The 23593-nt window shown below is 36.6% G+C and overlaps 1 pseudogene across 1 annotated transcript; it reads left to right on the plus strand.

The window, feature by feature from the left end:
* The first annotated feature begins 4412 nt into the window (after nucleotides 1-4412).
* Nucleotides 4413-21970, plus strand: LOC306860062 (meiotic recombination protein SPO11-like; annotated as a pseudogene). The gene is made up of 13 exons: nucleotides 4413-4548; nucleotides 8460-8592; nucleotides 9834-9922; nucleotides 12299-12365; nucleotides 12893-13001; nucleotides 13097-13183; nucleotides 13482-13518; nucleotides 16755-16864; nucleotides 16938-17032; nucleotides 17748-17785; nucleotides 19115-19191; nucleotides 21599-21710; nucleotides 21861-21970. The product of its transcript is annotated as a meiotic recombination protein SPO11-like (transcript).
* The last annotated feature ends 1623 nt before the right edge of the window (nucleotides 21971-23593 follow it).

The raw sequence follows: 23593 nt of genomic DNA on the forward strand, positions 1-23593 counted from the left end.
TAGCAGGGAATGTACACAAAAGCCAGGCATTTACGCAAAGGAGAGGAGGAAAAAAGAATAACAATGCATGGTGTTTATGCGTATGTTAAAAGGGCACCGTCACTCATGTACTGAATAATAGGGATATACAGGGGTTGGACAAAATAATGTGAACACCTGTAGTGGATAGTATACAGTGGAAAAACAAACGTAACTTAACTTTTCGATGTTTGTATATCAGTGTAGTATACTTGTGTACAGCAGTGCCATGAGTGAAATGACTTGTTAGACTTCCAAAAATCATGGAAGTCCATTTACCGTTAACGTCTGTAACCTTAACAGATTTTTTGGTGTTTTAAGAACAACAGTTTTGACTGCATACACAAAGCTTAGCAAGACGGTACTGGTAAAGAAGAATAGAGGGCGGAAAGAGAAAATGAATAATATAGGGATCATTGAACACTAAAGGATTGTGTCCAAACATCACAGAACTCCTGTTGCAGAGAGACAGCCAACCTTAATATTCACCTTGAAGACCTTGTTTCCGCAAAAACCACAAAGCCAACATCCATGAAAGAGCAAAATGAACTTTAACATCCGCCCAGGCCAGACAAATCACCTGACAGTCACCTGACTTGAATAGCTCTGGGCAGAAGAGTGAGAAACAGATGCCCTCCTCCAACATCTGAAAAACAACTGGCTTTGAAATGAGTTCAAAATTTGATTAAAAAAATGATTCAAAATTTGTATGAAGCTATTCTAAGGTTGGAAGCTGTATTAAAGGCAAATAGTGGGCACCATTATAAAGAAATACTGCCTATTCAGCTAAATTACAAGTGGAAAGTAAAGTTGATGTTTCATAAACTAAACAAAGTGAATGCGATGGTAAGCCACACAACCCTAGTGTATGAATCAGTGTCTTCTGAAGCGAAATTTTCGTATTTTAATTCCCTTCCGGCCAACTGTCAAGCACGCGTCCATGAAGTATGCACGAGAAGTGATGTTCCCACGTTACTTCACACAACACTCTATTGAAAGTGCATATGAAAGTTGGCTGAAAGCAACGGATTATAGTTTAATTGGTGTGGTTTACAAAGTGTCATTTTTGGGTTACTATCCACTTGCATTATATAGATTAAAATGGTATTGGTTGTTGCATGTCACTTGACGAAATGTGACATGGCAAGCTTGAAAAGCACGGTCATAAATGAGATACAAGTGCTACAGCAGAGGGCATGATTTTAATTGAATAATAGCTTAAAATAGCTTAAATTTCAGTCTGTTCTTAATGCAAAGCTATCAAATGGCTTCAGGAATATAAGTTGTTACCATCATCCACATTTGTCGTATTGAAAACACAGCCAGCTGGAAATACATAGGAGGGAAATAAATGGCAATAAAACAAAATTTTCATATATTAGACATTCTTTATATAGCTCGGGATTGGATTCAGCTTTTCTAAATGCACATGTGAATGAGAAAACAAAAGTGATTAATTGTAGTTACAAAACATTTTCCTGACAATGCTAGGTAACTTAGCCACCCTGATCACATGAAAGGAAAATAATGAAGCTTTCCTGATTGTTTACACACTGTGGAGGACTGACATTGCATCATGTCTTAAAAGCAAGATAAAAAGGTCACAGTTCTTCTCAGTCTAAACAAGCTCAAACCACACTGCAAACTGTTGAGTGATAGAAATTGGAGTAATCAAGTGAAGAAAGAAAGATGCTTTTTCACAGTCGCCGTGAAACACTACCACATGAGCCACAGCAAAATATGTTTAATATTATTAATGAATATAATATAAATTAAAAGATATTTTATATTACGTTGTGAGAATGCAGCATTTGCAGTCAAATATACAATGACGTTCAAAAATTTGGTAATTCGGGGTCTGTAAGATTTCAAGGTTTTACCAAGCTCTCAAAGACAGCATTTATTTGATCAAAATTACAGTAAAAATAGTGACTGTGAATTTTTTTTTTTTTTGCAATATAAAATAACTGTTTTCTATTTTAATATATTTTAAAATGTAATTTATTTCTGTGATGCAAAGCTGAATTTTCAACATCATTACTCCAGTCTTCAGTGTCACATGATCCTTCACAAATCAAATATGCTGATTTGCTGCACAAGAAAATTATTGTCAATGATGAAAACAGTTGTGCTGATTAATGTTTTTGTGTAAACTTTGATACGTTTGTTTTTTCAGTAAATTTGATGAATAAAAAGTTTAAAAGAACAGCATTTATTTGGAATAGAAATATTTTGTAACATCATAAATGTCTTTACTGTCACTTACTTTATCCTTGCTGAATAAAGTCTTTCAAAATCCATCCCTCTGTCTCTTGAATCTGTCTGGCTAAGTTATAATCATTTTAACTCCTGCAGGTTGGAGCATGACGCTGAAATCAAAAGATGTGCTAATTCCAGTCTGAAAAAACTGAAACGTACGCTTGCGTTCACACTCTCCCACACCACCTCAAAGGCCTTCTGAAGCTCCTCTTCTTTTTTTTTTTCGTTTCACTCGCTCTGTTTGAATCTGGCACCAAGAGTTGGAGACATGGGTCAGAGTAATATTTATTTCGCATGTTGTCTGGTTCAAGGCGGGGGGCGGCCTTTTGAAGGCAGCGGGATGGGAAACAGTGGGGCGGCCCTGTGAAAGATACAGTAAAACTCTTTCAGGGTAAACTGACCCTCAAATGAAGCAGTGAAGATTTGGGGAGGGTCGAGCGTGGGGAAAGCGCGTTCCTCCACCCGTTACGTCCTGTCTAGATTTTCAGGACACCCTGAAGGTGAGCACCCAGCATCACGGCAGACTGTTAAAACACTGGCGTCCAGGTGGGACTGAGCGATAGCAAAGCTGACACTGCGAGAGGCTGCACGAACATATGAGACACAGCTGTGGGGAAGGAAGAAAAAAGAAAACGGGCTTCAGATCGCTGTCCTTTGGATTTCTCACATGCAACGACTGGAGCACTGCATTTCTGCCGTGTGTTTTACATATTTGTGCAAGATGGCCACTCAGGCAGCTGTTTGAAAGCTTGGAGGGATTCTTGTTTCCGCTCATGTGTTTGTATGTTACTGCATTAGGTCTCTGATCTTTAGTTTGCCATACTTTTATGCTTTGACAGTTTCTCCAAAACGATTTGGACTTTGTATACTCGTCCTTGAGTCTGAACCCTGCACTTTTAGCTCTTTCTGGCCTACTTTGTTTTGCAGTTCTTTAAACATTGCTTCTTATATGACAAATAGCTTACATTATGTTTCACCATTCCTCATTTTTACATTGCTTTTTAATAAATGTAAGAGTAATGAATCAATCAGCAGTTATTCCCCAAACACTCAACTAAAACTATGAGTGTGTTCACACTTGTAGTTTGGTTCTCTTGGGCTTTTTTGGTCTTGACCAAAAAACAGCACTCCAACCGTCTCACCATTTATATGAAATGGAAAAAGTGAAAGTGATGTGACGTGGCCAAGTATGGTTACCCATACTCAGAATTTGTGATCTGCATTTAACCCATCCAAAGTGCACACACACAGCAGTGAACACACACACACCGTGAACAGCCTGGGGAGCAGTTGGGGGTTCGGTGCCTTGCTCAAGATTCTCACCTCAGTTGTGGTATTGAAGGTGGAAGAGAGTGCTGTACATTCACTCCCCCCTCACCTACAATTCCTGCCGGACCTGAGACTCCAACTCGCAACCTTTGGGTTACGAGTCCGACTCTCTAACCATTAGGCCACGACTTCCTGTATCACTCTGTTTGAGGTATTTCTCACAGCGAGTCTCATGGCAGATGCGCAAATTCACTAAAATAGTACATAACAATACAATATTGAATAATTCTGTTTTTGTGTCAAATAGTTTTAAGAGTTTTTTAGGTGAGAATGTACTTGTTTAGACTTCAAATATGTGGTTTGTTAATACAGATAACGTCTATTTGAAAATTTGAATCCGTTGTGGAAGGAAGTTTCCCAACAAGAGAGGGTTTTTTAAGATACTCCGTTGTTGTTTCTTATATATTTACACACTCGTGCCCAACGGTGGCACAGAAGCGCTTCTAAAGTGGCATTTAAGTATCTTTACTCAGAGGTGGAATTAATTAATTTAGAAAGTAATCACAAGTGTGATACTAAGGGTTAAGTTGGGTCAGAGCAGGCATAATTTAGTCTGGCTTTTATGCAGACTTGTGTCTTTACACAGAATTGTGAGCAGGCACAGAGCAGCCTTAACTTGGTTTCGTAAAGACACTTTTATTTCATTAAAATTTTAACATTTCACAAATTCTGCAAGGTGTATGACCACAACTATATTATATAATGTGGAAACAGGATTACTGAGCCCAGGACCTGAGGGGCTGCACAGCTCTCATCGCTAATGACAAAGCCCTCCCACATTCTTTATCTCATCACTCTGTGAGGCTATGCAGAGCTGTCCATTACTGCCAGGGCCAATCAGTCACTTCCTCCTTTGGGATGCTTCTCTGGGTCCTGTTAACAGGCTGAGGGCAAGCAGTGTTTGGCAAAGGGCAGATGTGAAAGAGATGAAGAAGTGGTGGGGTATGTGCCAAATGAGAAAGAGAGCGAGGCAGAGTCGAGGCAGCTCTGTTTTCTATTTGTGGGGATTAGACTGACAGATCTGAATTTGGTTTCGGAGGGGCATCTGGCTTCAGCTAATCCTCATCACCTGCAGGCCGGTGCCCTCCTCCCTTCAAAAAGTCACAAAAACTCCCCCTTCTGCGGCCTTATAACCCTGCACTTCGGCCCAACAAAGCAAACACTCAGCCTCAGACACAAGCCTCACACTACGTGAGGTTGACTACAACCTCAGCCCAGAGGAAGAGAGATAGTCTTTCTCTTTATACCCTTTCACAATCTATTAGAGCCGGCTGTGAGGTGTGGCTGTGTTGGTTTTGTAGAGATAGCAATTATCAGTAGATTAAACTCAAGTGTTACGGAAACTGCTTGTCAATGTCACTCAAGAAAAGAGGAGAAGATGCCCAGGTGCTCAGCGAGGAGCCATAAGGAGGTTTTAAGGTCAGGTCAGGGGCAAGGACCTCTGTCTCCTTTAGTCTCACATTTATTTCACACATTGTCAACAAGATCGGATCCCTCTCTTTACATACTAATAACATAAAATTCTGCTACTCATTTCAAACTAGCTTCATACATTGCTCAGTAACAGCACACCATGAAATAACAGCTGTATTCAAATAATTGAATACATTATTATAATTATTCAGCATAATAATAGACCACTTAAAGTACATTTTAAATCATTATGTTTTAAAAATCTTATGTGATGTGAAAAACTGTGATGTTTTGACTAAACACATGTACCCCCGGTTTCACAGACAAGGCTTAAGCCTCGTCCCAGATTAAAGTGTAAATCTGAGCTGTTTTAATTGAAAGAAGCTTGCACTGACTGATCTTAAAATATATTTTTGTCTCAAGATGCACACCAGTAATGTTTTTTCTAAGGCATGTTAATAAAAATTACTTAAATTTCCTAATTGAATAATGGCCTAATCCTGGTTTAGTCTAAACCCTGTCTGTGAAACCAGGCCGTAAAGTGCTTGATTATAATTTTAACTGTAGTGTGCTATTAAATATTACATTTAAAGTAAATATATTTTAAATGTACTAAATTGCTAAATTATCATTACAAATGTGTTTAAATACATGACATACAAGTTCCAACAGAAGTAACAAAGAATTTGAGTTTACCATAAATGCCTGTCAGTATTCAGCACGTTAACCCTAATTAAAGACAATAGAAATAATTATGATATATATATATATATATATATATATAGCTCCTTGAATCCAGGGGCATAAACATAGTCACCATGTTAAGACTTGTGTCTTAAGAACTAGTTTGACTAACTAGCAGTTAACCAAGTGGTTATTAGTCTTACTTTTCAGATTCAAACAAGATCAATCTACGTTTTTATGTAACTGACTTTAAAGTTATGACCAGTCTTGCAGAAAACAAATTAGGAGTATAAGTTTTAGGACTAGTCAAGCAGTTTATGCAACCGGCCACAGGTTACAGTATGTGGGTCAAAAACACTCAAGTTCAACTAATTGCATTTTAAATCAATTTAAACTATTGATGGGTAGCTGCAGTGATTACATGTAATCTGGATTACGTAATCAGATTCCAAAAATCAAGTACTTGTAATTAGAGTATATTACATTTCATAATGGCCATAATCAGATTAGTCACTTTTTTATGGATTACATGATTACATATTATTCACACCATTCTTAATTTATTAAGAAAGCACCTCTTAAAACCAAGGATTCCCAAAAGTTTTCGTGAGCCAAACAACTTTGACATGTAATATTTAAGTTCATATTAACACAATTTAATAACACATTTGCATGTTTACAGTTCAATGTCCATTAATGGTCACATTGACATGCAGGTAAACAAATTAAATATTTCAGTTTACAGTTTTATGATTTAATTTATTAGCTTTTTAACAACTCACAAACCCCCTGCAGAATTCTAACATTGTCTTTCTCTTTGCTTTTTTACTGTGTATCAACAAGGTATGTTTAAGTTTAAATCAGGTTAGATAAAAAAAGCTATATAAATGTAATGAATTATTATTATTATTATTATTATTATTATTATTATTAAAAAGTAGTCACCTTCTGTAACTGACTACAATTTGTAAGCAGTCTATCCAAGCTCTTGCTATATGCAAATAACATGCCATTTAATGTATGAAAACATTACATTTACTTCACACTTAAGCAGATCCTTGTATGTTATTTCTGTAATAAGTAGCCTACTATATTTTTTAAAATCTATACTAAAGTGTTGCTACTTTTTCACAATGGTGTTCTCAACCTGCAGTCTTTCCTCCTTACGACTTTCTTTCCTCCGTGGAACACAAAAAGGTGAAAATTTTAAAGAATCCAGGGGTCACTTTTTTTCTGTCGCTACTGCATTCCGCTCAGTGTTGCCAACTCATGTTCATGTAAAGTTGCTAAATGACGTTGTGACATCATTGGATGACGTCATTATGTTACCACTACACAAAACTGTGTCATTGCAAAGAATCCACATTGAAATTACTCAAATCTCAGCAAGGAATATAATTTGAAATATAGATGTGTTCATAAAAATAATATAGACATTTAATATTATTTGTGATGCCTATAGAGACATTTTATTATATAGTTTTTATTTTGTATTTGTAGCCTATTTTATGTATTTTCTAAATAATTAAAACTACACATTAACAAAACTTTTAAGGAGTGTATTGGTAGTAAATGCTACACAAGAAAAGTCCAAAAATAGGGCACAGTGTACTGTGTTAATATGAAGGGATTTTCTGTATTAATTTTAAACTACAATATAGATAAGATCGATTTAATAAGATCAACAGTGTAAACTGATTAACTGGACCTAACAGATTATAGGTAAACTAGCAAGTAAGGTGTATCATAAATGAACTTATTGAACAAGTGAAACTAGCAACCTCTCTCCAATTCTCTATCAACTGATGTGCTGCTTGGCTGGCTAGCGGTTCAATCATTTCTTCTTTTTGTGTGGTAAAGAGGAAAAATGCATGCCTTTTTTTAATCATCTGAGTCACTTTTCAAAAGTTACTAAAAGTTGCCAAATACATTTTAAAAAGAGCTAAATTTGCCGCAAGGTGCTTTTTGAAAAAAAAATTTGCTGTGATAGGCTAGTCTGCAAAGTCGTTAAATCTAGCAATAAATAAATAAATAAATGAAAGTAAAACTGCTTTCAGCATCACTCCGCTTCTCTTTAATGATTCGAATCGCGCGCGCCAGATCTCACAGCGCAGCGCGTGCACATCTGCTCACACATGAAGCGGTCCGTTTTAATTAGATTATTTTACCTAAATACACACCAAAACCTCATTTAGCATATTCGGTGGTTTCACCTTCGATTATTTTCTCACTTGGCCGACCATTTCTATAAAGTGTCTCCCATTCCGATGATTTAAATAGCTTCATCACTTCTGACGCTAATCCGCTAACCTGCTGTAAACCGCTAAACTGTTTTCAGTTTACAAACAAACAACATCTACAACTACAAATTGAAATGGCTGAGAGACACTAATGGTTAGAGAGTCGGACTAGTAATCGAAAGGTTGCGAGTTCGAGCCCCCGGCCGGCAGGAATTGTAGGTGGGGGGAGGGAATGTCCAGCGCTCTCTCCACCCTCAATACCACGACTGAGGTGCCCTTGAGCAATGCACCGAACCCCCAATTGCTCCCCGGGCGCTGCAGCATGGCTGCCCACTGCTCTGGGTGTGTGTTCACGGTGTGTGTGTGTGTGTGTGGATTTGTTCACTACTCACTGCTGTGTGTGTGCACTTGGATGGGTTAAACGCAGAGCACCAATTTCGAGTATGGGTCACCATACTTGACAATACGTCACGACTTTACTTTACTTTTACTTTTATCTCTGGTCTGTTTGGTCAGTATTCTCCTCCATCCACAGACAGGATGTTTTGACGCGCATCGAGAGAGTCGTTGAGACGATAGTCTTCAGCGTGTCTAAAGGAGAAGCACCTGTGCTGAGATTGATGAACAGATGCAACTGGTCCAGTGTCAGGTGTGTGTGTGTGTGTTTGTGTGTGTGTGTGTGTGTGTGTGTGTGTGTGTGTGCGCATGTTTATGAGGACACAAATTTGTATAATGACATGGGTATGACAGAGGTATTACAATATGAAGGTGGTTTATGAGGACACTGCCTATGTCCTCGTAATTCAAAAGGCTTAAAAAACATACTAAATGGTGTTTTATTGAAAATCTAAAAATGCACAAAGTCTCCTGTGAGGGCTAAGTTTAGGTGTAGGGTTGGTGTAGGGCAATAGCACACACAGTTTGTTCAGTATAAAAACCATTACGCCTATGGAGAGTCCCCATAAACCACAAAAACCAACATGTGTGTGTGTGTGTCTCACGTTTATTTATTAACCCTAATTAAAATATGCAGTAGCCTTCTATCTTATCTTATATATCTATCTATCTAACTATTTATCTGTCTGTCTGTCATTATATTATTATATCATTATCTATCTATCTGTCTATCTATATGTCTGTCTATCAGTCTGTCTGTAGTACTTTGTCTGAACTTTTATCTTCTCAAATAAAATAACATCCTGACTCTAAATAGGTGTTATTTCATGAGAAGATTAACCCTGCTTCACCCTCTCTCTCTCTCTCTCTCTCTCTCTCTCTCTCTCTCTCTCTCTCTCTCTCTCTGTCTCTCTCTCTCTCTCGGACAGACAGACTTAAATTCCTCTGAAGAGGTTTTCACTGTGCACGCTGTGTAATAGCTCTTGTGCAGAACAAAGAAAACTGTCTGGTCAGATCTACATCAACCCTCCCTAAGGCTTAAAACATGTTTCATCTGGGCCTCTCTGAGGCCAGGGGCCTGACAACTTGGAGAATGACTTGGCTTTTGCCTTATTGCTGTTATAAAGGTATCCCTTGGGCTAGCAAAATGACTGAGAGTTTTAATAGCCGATATGAGAACGAAACACTCATTTAAGTGAATTATTCCATCACGCACGACAATAAAACAGAAATAAAACCTCACAGTACTTTTTCCCAGAGCAGCATTTGGTTATGATCATCATAAGATTTATTTGATGAGACATCAAGATGTTTTCCCCAAAACATTTCACTCGTACACCCAAACATGAAGTAACTCCTGAAGTCATCTTCATTTTTTGTGCATATTTCAGAGCATGATATGACTTAAGTGATCTTAGCCAACAAAAAATAATTTTCAGAAAATAAATAAGAGGAAATGGAAATGAGTAAAACTGATGTTGCTATTACTTTCAGATTTTACAAGTCTGTTGGTTTGGTACGGAAGACAGATGTCCCTGTGGCGGCTCTCCGATGTGACTGGCCTTTATCAGCCACCAGGTTTGGTAAGATAACCCTGGATTACTTGCTTTTACATATTCATTTTTACAGATCATTTAAAAGTAATCACATACCACAAAAATCTGCAAATCTGTTTTTTATGTGGATATATTCAAAATTTCAGTTGTTACTGTAAAGTAATCTGACGGGTTTTTGGCTGGCGGACAATAAAACAAGTAAGAAATCTGTAGAAAAATGGAAAAAGCAGAGCTAATTTTCTGCCAAGACATTATCTGTTAAGTTAACACAATGCAATCTGCAATTCAAACTACAGGTAAAACAACTGAAAAATCAATACAGAAATTCCTTGTTAATGCAGAACATTTGGCCTTGTTTTTATGGACTTTTCTTGGAGTGTATCGTAGAGGCTCTTTTGATTGGGCCAGTAAATACATACGATACGATACGATACGATAAGATATCCCTTTATTCGTCCCACAGTGGGGAAATTTCTTTGTTACAGCAGCAAAGAAGAAATTGTGCAAATAAAAATAAAAAATACAGTACATAAATACAAAAGAAAAGTAAAGACAAAAACAATAATTGCACTTCCAAACAAATTGCACTAATTTCAACAGATTGCACAGGGGTAATATTGCACAGATTAAAAAAGTCATTATTACTAACATTACACAGTTTAAAATACCACTATTGCACAGTTCTATTGCAATGAAACAATGATATAATAAAGATAATGCTATAGTCTCAAATGGTGTTATTGCACAGTTGATATTACACCCAAATCTAAGACAAGATAAATAATAATAAATAATATTGTAATATACCAACACACCACTAAGAACATCTTAAGGCCCGTTCACACCAAGCATGATTACTATAAAGATAAACGATAAAGAGATAGTTCTAAAAATCGTTCTCAATATTAGAGAATAGCAGAGTCCACACCACAACTATAACGATACAGGCACAGAGAAACCATATCGCTGGAATCACATTCAGAATGATTTTTTCTAGCTGATGAACTATACAAACAATGACAGCCAATCAGAATCCATCCTGCTATAACGAGCTGGAAAATTTAGAGCGGCAGATGCGCATGTGCTTAGAATAAACAGATGATATCGTCCGCTGGTGTGGACGCTAATATTGTTATCTTTATAGTTATCATCCTTGGTGTGAACGGCGGTTAAGCCCGATTCAGATGGTAATTGTTTCTCATGTGGACATCTGTAAAAATAGAGATTTATTCACAGTGGAGAAGCGAGTTCTGTGATCCTAGCATCCTACGAACCCATGAACGCGCTGCTCACTTGGCAAAATGCTGTAAATAAAATACATTTTATTTACCAATTTTTTCTTATTATTGTGTAAAATGTATTTTAAAATATGATGTTAAATGTATTCTTATAATTCTAAGCATATTTTAGAATATAATCCTATTTATTATTTGATTATTGAAATCTCCTGTTTAAAAATAGGAAAATTTATGCACTATTATATTTGCGCATCTATCTTTGCGCTATATGCGCTATTATATAATTATATGCAATATAGTTATATAACTGTATATAATACACATTTTAAAACTGTATTGCATACCTGTGTCAGTCCTCTGTTGTGTGTGTCTTGTGTTCCCGCCTCTTGTTTCCATATTTGGTTTGTTTCCTGTCCTCGTTTAGTGTCATTATTAGTTAATTCTTGTCCAGCTGTGTTTGTCTCATTATCTATGATTACCCTGTGTACTTAATAGTCCTGTCTATTCAGTTTGATGTCGTCTGGTCTACTTGTTACTCCCCGGTGTTTCTGTGAGTCTGCCCTGCCTTGTTTGGATTTGATTAAAGACTGATATTTCGAGTTTACTCCTTGTCTGCGTGTTTCTGTATCCTCCTCATGTGTGCAACCGTTACAACCTGCTTCTGCTATTATAAAGACCCATTTCGAATGTTTATGTGCTTTTCTCTTTCTGCTCCCGCTCGCTGTGGTAAAGCAGTGTAAATGCTTTCCAGCATTTCAGAAATAAATATGTACAACAGTTACTGTACGGTGTTCGGCAGTGGTTAAAAAGGACTTAAACACTGAATTTTGAATTGATTTGTTCTTGTAAACTTAATGTGATTTGTACGGCAATTAAATTACCACACGACCCTGGTGTTGAAAACAGGTAATTTGGCTGGGGATTTTTACGCGGACATTCTGGAATCGTGCGGCAATGAAATCACAGACTACCCCCTGTAAATGGTGAAAATAACTTACTTCCCCATGAGAAACAATTACTGTCCGAATAAGGCTTAAGAAACCATACCGCAGGCCTCTGGCAACCATGCATACACTGTATTGTAATAGTGAGTTTTGCACAGGCAAAAAAAATAATTTTAGTTGAACTAATTTTGTCAGCTATCTGATATGTTTCTGTTTTACAGCCCTGATTTTGAAGGTCTTGTCTGTTATTTCCAAACTTGTACAAAGTGACTCCTATGCTACTAAAAGGTAAGTGTATATTCGATAAAAACTTTAGAAGTTAAAATGTGGTCACTGTTTATATTTAAGTTTTTATTAACTGTTAACCTTCAATGGTTCACTTTTTATGGTTTGTGTCGAAACAAATTTTTAAAGTGCAAAAAATCCATGAATTTTTGAATTAATTCCTTGAATTAATTTTTTTTTTTTTAAATGTGAAATGCTGTTTAAAATAGATTTAGATGGAGTTCAGCTTGTCATATTGCAGGACTTCTTGGAACTATTTCATGTCAGCTACCCCAGATTTATATTTTGGCGAGTTTTACTCCAGCACCTTTTAGTTATTGCCTGTTTCGTGTCTAAATATTTAACATTTTCGTCAGCTTTTGTGGAGGTTTCATTGAAACCACCTGTGGATGTAAGTGATGATCTGATTATAAATCAGCAAACAGCATCATAAATCATCTGATATAGGGAGCAGGTGGAACCTTTGATTTTTATGACATGATTTGTCAAGTGCACCTGTGCACTGAAATGTTTTATTTTCTATCCGTCAGGGACATATACTGTAATGATGCACAGCTGTTTGGGTCACAGAGGACCTTGGACTCCATCCTGGATGACATTTCATGCATGCTCAAGGTTCCTCGCAGATTTGAATTTCTGGAGACATTTATACACTCACTTTTATACACCATTTTTTCATAAGCTCTAAAGAGAATGTGTTCACAGTAAATCATTTATTTTAATAATCCTCACAGTTTGCAACATCCAAAGGCTTAATCTCAGGTGATCTGTGCTATTTGGAGGAAGATGGCACAAAGGTGGCCTGCAATTCCAGCTCCACTGTGAGTCCAGATCGCCAGCCAACCTTTCTGTAAAGCTCACTTAATGCTCACTGTATGCAAGTGCATGATTTATATAATCCCCTCCTGTCCACGAGCGTTCGTCTGTAATTCTAATAGAAACATTTGTAGACTGTATCTGTCAAACATTCACATCGGTTTGCTGTTCCACTTTACCACTGGTCTGACACACCATTCTGAAACTACTCTGAAGTTATGAGTTGTTGTTTTTTCCATACAAGACTATTTTTGCTGTGAAATATGAAATGTTTTTATAATTTGTGTTCTTGTTTCTCCCTAGGCAGTTCCGGTGTCTTCCAATATTAATGGGATCAGAAGTATCCTTCCTGTTTACTTTAAACATGTCATTAAATGAATGCCACCATACGCCCTTGTGGTGCTCTATCTTTCTGTTTGTCTCTGAATCCCTGTGTGGACTAGTGTTTGGGCCAGTTGTTTTAGTATTAGCTATATGCTGTTCAATTATTTATTAATATTGTATTTTTTATTTTATTTTATTTTAATAACTTTATGTGCTTTTATAGATAGGTGTATGTGTATATTTCCATTTAGAATATCTATGTATAAATAGAATATATATATATTATATACATTTACATTTATGCATATAGCAGACGCTTTTATCCAAAGCGACTTACATTGCATTCAAGTTACTGTTTTTACATTTTATCAGCTCTTGCTTTCCCTGGGAATTGAACCCATGACCTTGGCGTTGCTAGCGCCATGCTCTACTATTTGAGCTACAGGATTAGCATATTATATATATACATACACACAGTGCCCTCCCAAAGTCTTGGAACAATAAAGACAAAATTGCTCTGTTGGCTGTGGAGTCAAGACATTTACAAATATGATTAAAAGATGAATATGAGACAAAACTACAGAATGTCGCATTTTATTATTGGGTGATTCAACACATAGATGTTTTACCAGCTAAGAAGTTCAGCACTTTTAGAGTTTCATCCCTCTATCTGATGTGAGCATAAGTATTGGAACAGTTGCCTCACAGGTCTTTCTAAGTGATCAGCTGTGTCCTGTTGCATTAATTCTTCAGATATTAAATGCAGGGAATGTGTCGTATCAGTTATATCCATTACTTCTGTATTCTGAATCCTACAATTGATGGACACACACAAACCAGGATGAAGATGAGGGAGCTGACTTTGAGAGAAAAGCAAGCAATTTTGATGCTAAAATAAAAGAGGAAGTCATTTAGAGTTATAGCAAAAACAAAGGGCATGGAGAAATCAAGAGTTTGGAAACCACCAGCAACCAACAACGACCTGATCAGCTGAGAAAACAACAGTAGTAGATGACAGACAAATCATAAAAGCTGTGAAAATGAATCATAAAAGATGTGTCTGTAAAATCACCAACAACTTCCAGAAAGCTGGGGTGATGCTCTGACAATCTACTGTCCTCAGGAGACTTTGACACAGAATTACAGATGCTACGCAGCAAGATGCAACCCTCTGACCAGCACCAAATATAGAAAGGCAAGATTAGAGTTTGCAAAAAAACACAAAGGTGAGCCAGAAGAGTTTTGGAACTGTGTTTATGGACCGATGAGACAAAGATGAACCTTTATCTAAGTGATGGGAAAGCAAAAGTGTGGAGAAAAAAGGGAACTGCAAATGATCCCAAGCATACAGCCTCATCTGTAAAGCATGGTGGAGGTGGTGTCATGGCATGGGCATGCATGGCTGTCTCTGGAACAGGCCCTCTCAACTTTACTGATGGCTTAATGTATGATGACAGTAGTAGAATGAATTTGGAAGGGTACAAAACCATCTTGCCTACCAATATTCAAGAAAATGCCACCAGATTGATTGGGAAGTGCTTCATATTGCATCAGAACAATGACCCAAAACACCCTGCCAGTTCAGTCAAGGAATTTAAAAGGGCAAAGAAATGGAAAGTCTTAGACCTAACCCTAATCCAAGCCAATCTCCAGATTTAAATCTGATTGAACATGAATTTCACCAGCTGAAGAGGAGAGTAAAGGCAGAAACACCCCAAAACAAGCAACAATTGGAATTGGCTGCATTAAAGGCTGGTGAAAGTATTTCAAAGGATGAGACCAAGAGTCTGGTGATGTCTATGGGTCCCAGACTCACTGCTGTGATTGTGTGCAAGAGATCTGCAACTAAATAATAGCTTTTAATCTTTTATATCTGCCTTATGTTCAACTGTCCCAATACTTATGCTCACATCAATGAGTGGGATGAACTCTAAAAGTGCTGTTCTTTTTATTTGGTAAAACATGTATTTGTTGAAACGGCTAATAATAAAATGTGACATTCTGTAATTTTGTCTCATATTCATCTTTTAATCATATTTGTAAATGTCTTGACTCCACAGCCAACAGAGCAATTTTGTCTTTACTGTTTCAATACTTATGGAGGGCCCTGTACCACAAAATGTGACCCTGGACCACAAAACCAGTCTTAAGTAGCACGGGTATATTTGTAGCAATAGCCAAAAATACATTGTATGGGTCAAATATATAGATTTTTCTTTAATGCCAAAAATCATTATGATATTAAGTAAAGATCATGTTCCATGAAGATATTTAGTAAATTTCCTACTGTAGATATATCAAAACTTATTTTTTTGTTTAGTGTTATGCATTGCTAAGAACTTCATTTGGACAACTTTAAAAACAATTTTCTTAATATTTTGATATTTTTTGCACCCTCAGATTCCAGATTTTCAAATAGTTGTGGAATCATATGGAAAGCTTATTTATTCAGCAAATCTCAATTTCATAAAATGACTGGTGTTGTGGTCCAGGGTCATATATATATATATATATGTATATATATATATATATATATATATATATGAGTGTGTGTGTATATTTCTATTTAGCAGTGTTATTTTTATTTCAGTTTTAGTGTTAAACTGAACAACTTAAACTTTATTATTTTAGTTAGTTTGCAAGGCAGTCTTTCTAATTTGAACCTTTTTAAGTTTAATTTTTACTTTAAGTTTTCATCTAATATTTATATTTGATTTTATTTCAGCTTTTTTTCATTTACCAAAAGTAATTTTTAACACTTTTAGTTAACAGTAACAACACTGATTTGGACGGTAATTGTGTTACAGAGGGACGTCCTGTCCGAATCAGAAATGCATTTTTCTCCCAGCACACGAGACAGAACTTTGAAAATATTTTCTGACCATTGCCAAATGCCTTACAGTTGTTCTGTGCGTTAATGTGTGGATTTTTGGTACAATGGAAGCTTGTATCACAGAATTTTGGAAATGATTCAGATTAAAGTTACGTCACTGTCTCACAAAATGAATGGGAGCTTTTAAAGGGATAGTTCACTGAAAAATAAAAATTCTTTCAATCACTCACCCTTATGATGTTGCAAACCTGTATGACTTTTTTTCTTCTTCTATGGAACATGAAAGAAGAGCTTTTGAAGAACATTGGAAACCACAACAGATTGTAAACTTTAATATATACAAAAATTACCATTTTAAAGACTCTGTGATCATTATGCTCTCTGCTGTATTATCCGTTACATTCCTCAGCAATGTGAAGACATTGTATCAGCTGCGAAATTCATTCTGATCGTGGAGAAGGATGCAACTTTCCAGAGACTATTGGATGATGACTTTTGCACCAGGCTTTCTCCCTGCATCATCATAACTGTAAGCATCTTTGTTAGATCAGTGCTACTGTGTGTTTTCAAGGTCTGAATGTTTGTTCTTGTATGTCCATCAGGATAAAGGGGTGCTTGATGTCAACAGCAGACTGATGGTGAAGAAATTGTGGGACACACGTCCGTATCTTTGCTCTGGTGGATGCAGATCCTCACGGTACAAACACACGCACATGGTCTGAGATGATTGTAAAAGTAGTAATTAACCCAAAAATGTACTCAACTTCAGGTCATCCTTGATGTAGATGAGTTTGTGATGTTTTTATCAGATATTTGGACTCTAATTCTGACGGCACCCATTCACTGCAGAGGATCCTTTGGTGAGCAAGTGATGCAATGATACATTTATCCAAATCTGTTCTGATGAAGAAACAAACTCATGTACGGCTGGGTCTGAGGGTGAGCACATTTTGAACAAATTTTCATTTTTGAGTGAGCTATTCCTTTAATCGTGCTTACTAGGTCTAGAAAACTACCTCTCAAGGTCTCAATGAAAATTATTCAGTTTTAAGGTCACTTCACAAACATCATGTTCCCTGCAAAATGTAATTTATACTCAGTAAAGTCAATGAACTATGAACACACATGCACTTAATGCAAAAACAACAAACACAGGCGCACTCAGCGCTGATTGTTTCTTTGAGAACAACCAGCCCTGCAGTGATTTTCACTTGTGGCAGGTCCAGTACAGTTTAGCATGAGGAGAGTTGAGGCCCCTACCCTTTCTGACACTGTCATTATCAAGCAGCGCTCTCTGTGCATGTGTAATGCTTTACTTTGGTCTAGGGTGAATTAAGCTGTCCTAAAGGATAATTGCAAGGGTATGGTGGTGATTGCAGAATCAGTCTCTCTCTTTTTTTTTTTTTCCCCAGGCATCGAGATCATGTGCATCTACAAGTACGGCTCACGGGTAAGTCCTGTTTCCTGCTATTTCTGTGCAATTTCCAGTGAGGCTTTTGCATTGCGGCAACGTGTAATTATTCTTCTCTCTTTGTGGCAAGACAAAAAAGAGGAAGCACTCATTCATGAACTTAAAATTTACCCTGTGGAAAAAGTAAAGCGTTTCTACATGTGTGTGACACATCTGCAGAGTATATGGCAACAGTTTGGCTGTTTAACTCTCTTTCACATGCAGAATCCTGCACTGTAATATTTTTGTCATTTTCCTAAAAAACTAAGCATCCTAAAACATATTAAAAATAAATTTAATAAATAGTATATATATATTTTTTTTTAATTGTATACTTTTTATATCAAGTCTCACTATTAACAAACCATTAACTAGGACTTTTGCCTCAATAAACTCCTAGTTTGCTGCTTATTAATAGTTAAGTTGTGAAGTTTAGGTATTGGGTAGGCTTAGGGATGTAGAATATGGTCATGCAGATTATGTGCTTTATAAGCACTAATAAACAGCCAATATGTTATTAATAGGCATGCAAATAAGCAACTAGTTAATAGTGAGAATTGGTCCCTATACTAAAGTGTTACCAATATTTTTTATGAAAATGATTTTTTTGGCAGTGTTCAGCACATTAAAACATAAATGTGGTGACTAACATTTCATATGTTCTATCACACATCATATACAATCAAACCAAAAATTATTCAGACACCAGATATAACTTTTGATATATTTGTTTTACTAGTGGGTGGAGGACACTATAGTGCATTTATGTAAGAGATGATAACAAAATAAAGTGAACTGTGACATACCCAAAAATTCTTCATACAGTGGAATTCCAGTAAAATTTGGGATCAAAAAAAAAATATTCAGACACTTTGACCTGACCATGTTTTGCTTAAGTGTTTTTTTTTTTCTTTAATTGCTAATGAGACCTTTTTACACCACAGACTGAACAAAATTAAGCATTGCTTGGTAATTAGTTGGCCTAAATTGATATTATTTAATTGTGTAATTAAATTTAGCAGCTAAATCATTTTTGATTGATTGTAATCCATTACATACCTTTCAATCAAAGTTATTTGACATTATCAAGATGAATTTGTTCTGACACAGTTCTTGTCATACTTTATTACCATTTTCTAAACTATAGCAAATAAACTGTGATATAACGTGAAAAATGTTGAAGCTGTCTGAATAAATATTGGTTTGACTGTAATTTGCTTTACTTAGTTGTGGATTGTTCAATACTCAACTGCTTTAGTAAATCATGTAAGCTCATTTAATGTCTGAAATGAAGTCTGTCCAGCTTTACGAACTGTCATTTGTCCTCAGGCAATGGCCTTCGAGGCCCACAGTCTGACTGTCCCCAGTGTGCTGTGGTTGGGCCTCCTGCCTTCAGACATCCAGAGGTTTGGGAGAGTCAACTCATTACTCTGCTTTGTGGTTCCTGATTGAGGCTGGGCTTGCTCTGGTTTCCGTTTTCTGGGTTTTTTTGTTTTGGTTTTTGTTGCTGTTGCTGTTTTTTATTTCCTTCCTCTTGAAGGCTATTTTTAAGTGGATGTGTCAACTGTCATGGACCTCAGAAATCAGAACCTCTTTTTAGAAATACACAGTAGAAAGAAGTCTTAGTTGCAGTTGTTGGCACCTCGTACATGATATGTGTTCAACACTGGCCACTTTACATGGTACACTCTCTAGTTTCGCTTTCATCTCTTTTGTGCTTTTAAAAGAACAGGCGTGGGTAATTAATGCCACACTACCAAAAAATAATTATTCCAGTATGCAATTTTCCATCTTCTGATCCGGATTCAGCAGACTACCGCATAGTTTACTCTGGGTCTGTACAACATATATCTGCACTAAATCAACTCTTTCAAATTCTGTCCATTAAATTTGATATATGTCCAATTACCACTTCATTTAATGATTTTATTTGGATTATTTGATGAAGAACTGTTGCTGTGATCCATAGAAAATATACAAGTGAAATTCTGTTTACCGCCAGCACAACATTAATTCTGGCAAACAGTACTTGATGAATCTATATAATTAATAAACCTAATTTTCATTGGAAAGTGCAGTAAAAAGAATGGATTAATGTCTGGATTGTGATCGGATTGCAGTTTTTTTTACTGATGCACAAACTGCAAGTACAAATAGCCAGCTGTTTAGTGAATTCAGCATGCATTCAAATAAGCACTGGAAACATCCTCAGGTATTTTCGTTCTGATTCCGACAGCATCAGCACATTCGTGCTGCCAGCTTCCTGCTCCACCTCATCCCAGAAACACAACTGGACTCAGATCCTGCACGCGTGCATACGATTGCAATACACTGATGTTATGTTTGTGAAAACAGCTTGAGAAAAAGCATAATTTTTAGAACAAATCTACGTGAAATTAAAAACAGTTGTTTTGGCCAAATACTGATTTTACTGCACAAATGTATTGGATTTAATGGACCACACAGTAGTTTTAATCTGCTACAGCACAGTATGATAAATGAACAGCACTGATTCTGGCCTGGTCTTAGCACAATGCTATTGTAAAGCGAGCACGTTTTAATATTTGTGCCTTCTAAAATGTCAGTACTTTCTCAGATGTGGGAACCAGCACATGGTGTATCCAAGTTCAAACGCCTTCCCAATTTTGATGTTTTGTTCAACATCTGCGACACTTTTGTCAGGTGTGGGTGGAGGGATGAGAGCGAGGACTCAGGAGGAAATAGGGCTTTATTAATAATAAAATAAAATCAACAAACAAAAACTACCCCGTAGGGGAAAACAGACAGGCAAGGCTTCTAACAGGGTGACATTGAGGACGAACTGGCACAGGACTGCAAACACAAGGAGATTATAAAGGGAGCAAATGAGGAGGGTAACGAGAAAACACAGGTGGGGCAAATTAACCAATAATCAGGAAACAAGGTGGGTGGGGTCAAGACAATTGACATGAGAGCACATGGCACATATAACCAAACAAGACAAGCCATGTGCTCACACAAAAACACAAGCACATGGCCAGCAAAACAAAATCACTAGCCATGTGCAAAATGTTTGACTTCAAAGGAAATTTGAAATAATTATGTTTTAATAATATTTGGTTGTGCTTTAAAGAAGTGCACTTGTTTTGATGTATGACTAAATCACATGTGAAGTACTTGATTATAATTTCAACTGTAGTGTCATTAAATATTACATTTAATGTTAAGTTAATATATTCTAAATTGCACCTTCATCATTACAGATGTGTAATTATATCTAAAGACATATGAGTTTCAAAAGAAGTGACATTAAAGTATATATTACTTTACCATAAATGCTTGTCAGGAGTACACGTGTATTTCAAAGTCAATAGATGTAATTATGAAATTGCATAAAATATTTGAGAGTCCTACTTAAGTGGGTCAAAAGCATTCTAAAGTTCAACTAACTATAATACATTTTCATTTAATTGCAGTCAAGTGTCTGAAAACTTTACATTCAGTTCTGACATAAAGGGATAGTTCATCCAAAAATGAAGATTCTGTCATAATTTACCCTCAAGTTGTTCGAAACAGTTGCCCAGACTGTTTCTGGTGCAAGGGAAGACTGAAGTATTTTATAGCATAAACTTACTTCACACTTACCTTGTATTAAACCTAGAATTAACCCCTACATTAGTTCCATTCCATTGTCTCTGTCTACATCTAGCACTATATAAAGTGGGAAGTGAGTATATGTAGTCTAAGTTTTAATTGCTTCGATCATGTTTGTGTGTAGATTATTATGAATGCATAAGTTCTCATGGTGTCTGTATATGCATTTGGCTGTCACAGGTACAGAGTCCCAGAGGACACGCTTATTCCATTTTCTCAAGCAGACGAGAGCAAAATCAACAGCTTGAGGAATGGAGACTACATCACCTGCCAACCTGCCTGGGAGAGAGAGGTGCCTCGTGCCATGCTTGTCATTTTAAGATATCACAAAAGCAACAGAAGATAAGCCCAAAGATCTTTTCTCTGAGAATGTGACAGTAGTGTGTTGGCAGGTCCCAAGAATGTGCGTGATGTAATAATCTGTGTTTGTGTGACTTCTCAGATAGAAACAATGCAGAGACTGAAGCAGTAAGCTGAGATACAGTCCCTGGCATCTATTTCCTCACTCGAGTCTACCTGCCAAATAAACTGCGCTATGGAGGCTGGATATGAGCATCTGCCTCCCTCTGCTGGATTATATATGCGTGTTCTGCATAATTGAATACTGTGCAGATGTTCCAGTGTGTTTGTACTGAATGTTAGATGAGCTGTTATGTTAGATACCGGTCACCATAAACTGAGTTATGAGCTCAAATATGCCATGAATCATTTCAGCTGTTATGTTTAAACTGCTCTGGAATGTCACATATTTGTTTTGGCAGTGAATATAATGAAATGGAATAACCTAAGTAAATGAGTCCTTCCCTTCCTTTGCTAACTTCCTTATGAAACAGACTAATTAATTTGAGTAATAAAGTAAGTTTGCACTGGCTGGTGTATGACATTAGTGCAAGACAGTATTTATTATAGAGGCATTGGCTTCACACTTTTTTATTGGTTTATTTATTTTCATGTTTATCTATTTATTTTTGCACGATTTTGTTTTGCAGGTAAATAAATGAGTCCACGGTGCTTCAGGTGTTTGACCTTCCTGTGGATCCTAAACTCATGAAGGTAGCCTAATGGCTCTTGTTAAGCGCCAGGGGGCGGTGTTTACTCAGTTTTGTTCTATTCAGGAAACATTTAGGACATCTTCGATCCTGCTTAGGTTGTGAGGTTTAAACAAATACCAATGACAGTCCTCGGGATATCATAGTCATATTTTTCATTATAAAGCTTCCGCGTTCAGGAAAAAGGTGGATTGCAAAACTTTTTTCAATTTTGTTTTTTTTCATGAATGCTTTATACTCTTTCGTCCTTTTTTATTATTGATGCATGTTATTTGATTAATTTTAGGACGTTGAGGTTTCATGTCCTCCAGATGACATTATCTGTCTGGCCTCAGTCCGACTGCAGTGCCTGGGAGCTTCCTCATTGTGGTCCTGAGCCAATGATCTGATGAATAAAGAAACTGACACTTTCCACAAACAAGCTACAAAATCAAAGGAAGTCTTCAGAAGCCACCCCCCCCCCCCTTTTTCAGATCAAAAGATCAGAAAACCATGATTGTCCACCAAAATAATTCAAGCTAAATATTATATAAACAACTGATTTAAGTGGTTTTGTTATTTGCTTGCACTAATATGTGAGTCCATATAATAAGGCTTTGTCCAGTGGAAAATCACCTGATCAAAATCCACTGACATATTTGTTTATAATTGTTTTGGCTTGCAATTGGTGCTTGTGCATATTTCTCTCCTGATTCAGACGAGACACCATTTCACTGGAGGAAGCGTTATTATGAATTATGGACTCATCTATGGTGTTTTAGATGAAAGCAACATTTTGCAGGTAAAAATGTCTTGATGGATGCATTTTTTATGAAAACAGCTTCTCACTTCACAAGATGTTAACTGATGGACTGGAGTGGTGGGGATTATTGTGATGTTTTATCAGCTGTTTGGACTCTCATTCTGACGGCACCCATTCACTGCAGAGCATCCATTGGTGAGCAAGTGATACAATGATACATTTCTCCAAATCTGATGAAGAAACAAACTCATCTCTTGGATGGCCTGAAAGTGAGTACATTTTCAGCAAATTTTCATTTTCAAAAAATGGGTGACAGGGTTGCAAATTTGACCTAAATTAATCTGATTAATGTATATTTTCTAGAAAAAAATATCAATTCAGCTA

The sequence above is a fragment of the Barbus barbus genome, assembly GCF_936440315.1.
Source record: "Barbus barbus genome assembly, chromosome: 40".
In the NCBI taxonomy this organism is placed as follows: Eukaryota; Metazoa; Chordata; class Actinopteri; order Cypriniformes; family Cyprinidae; genus Barbus; species Barbus barbus.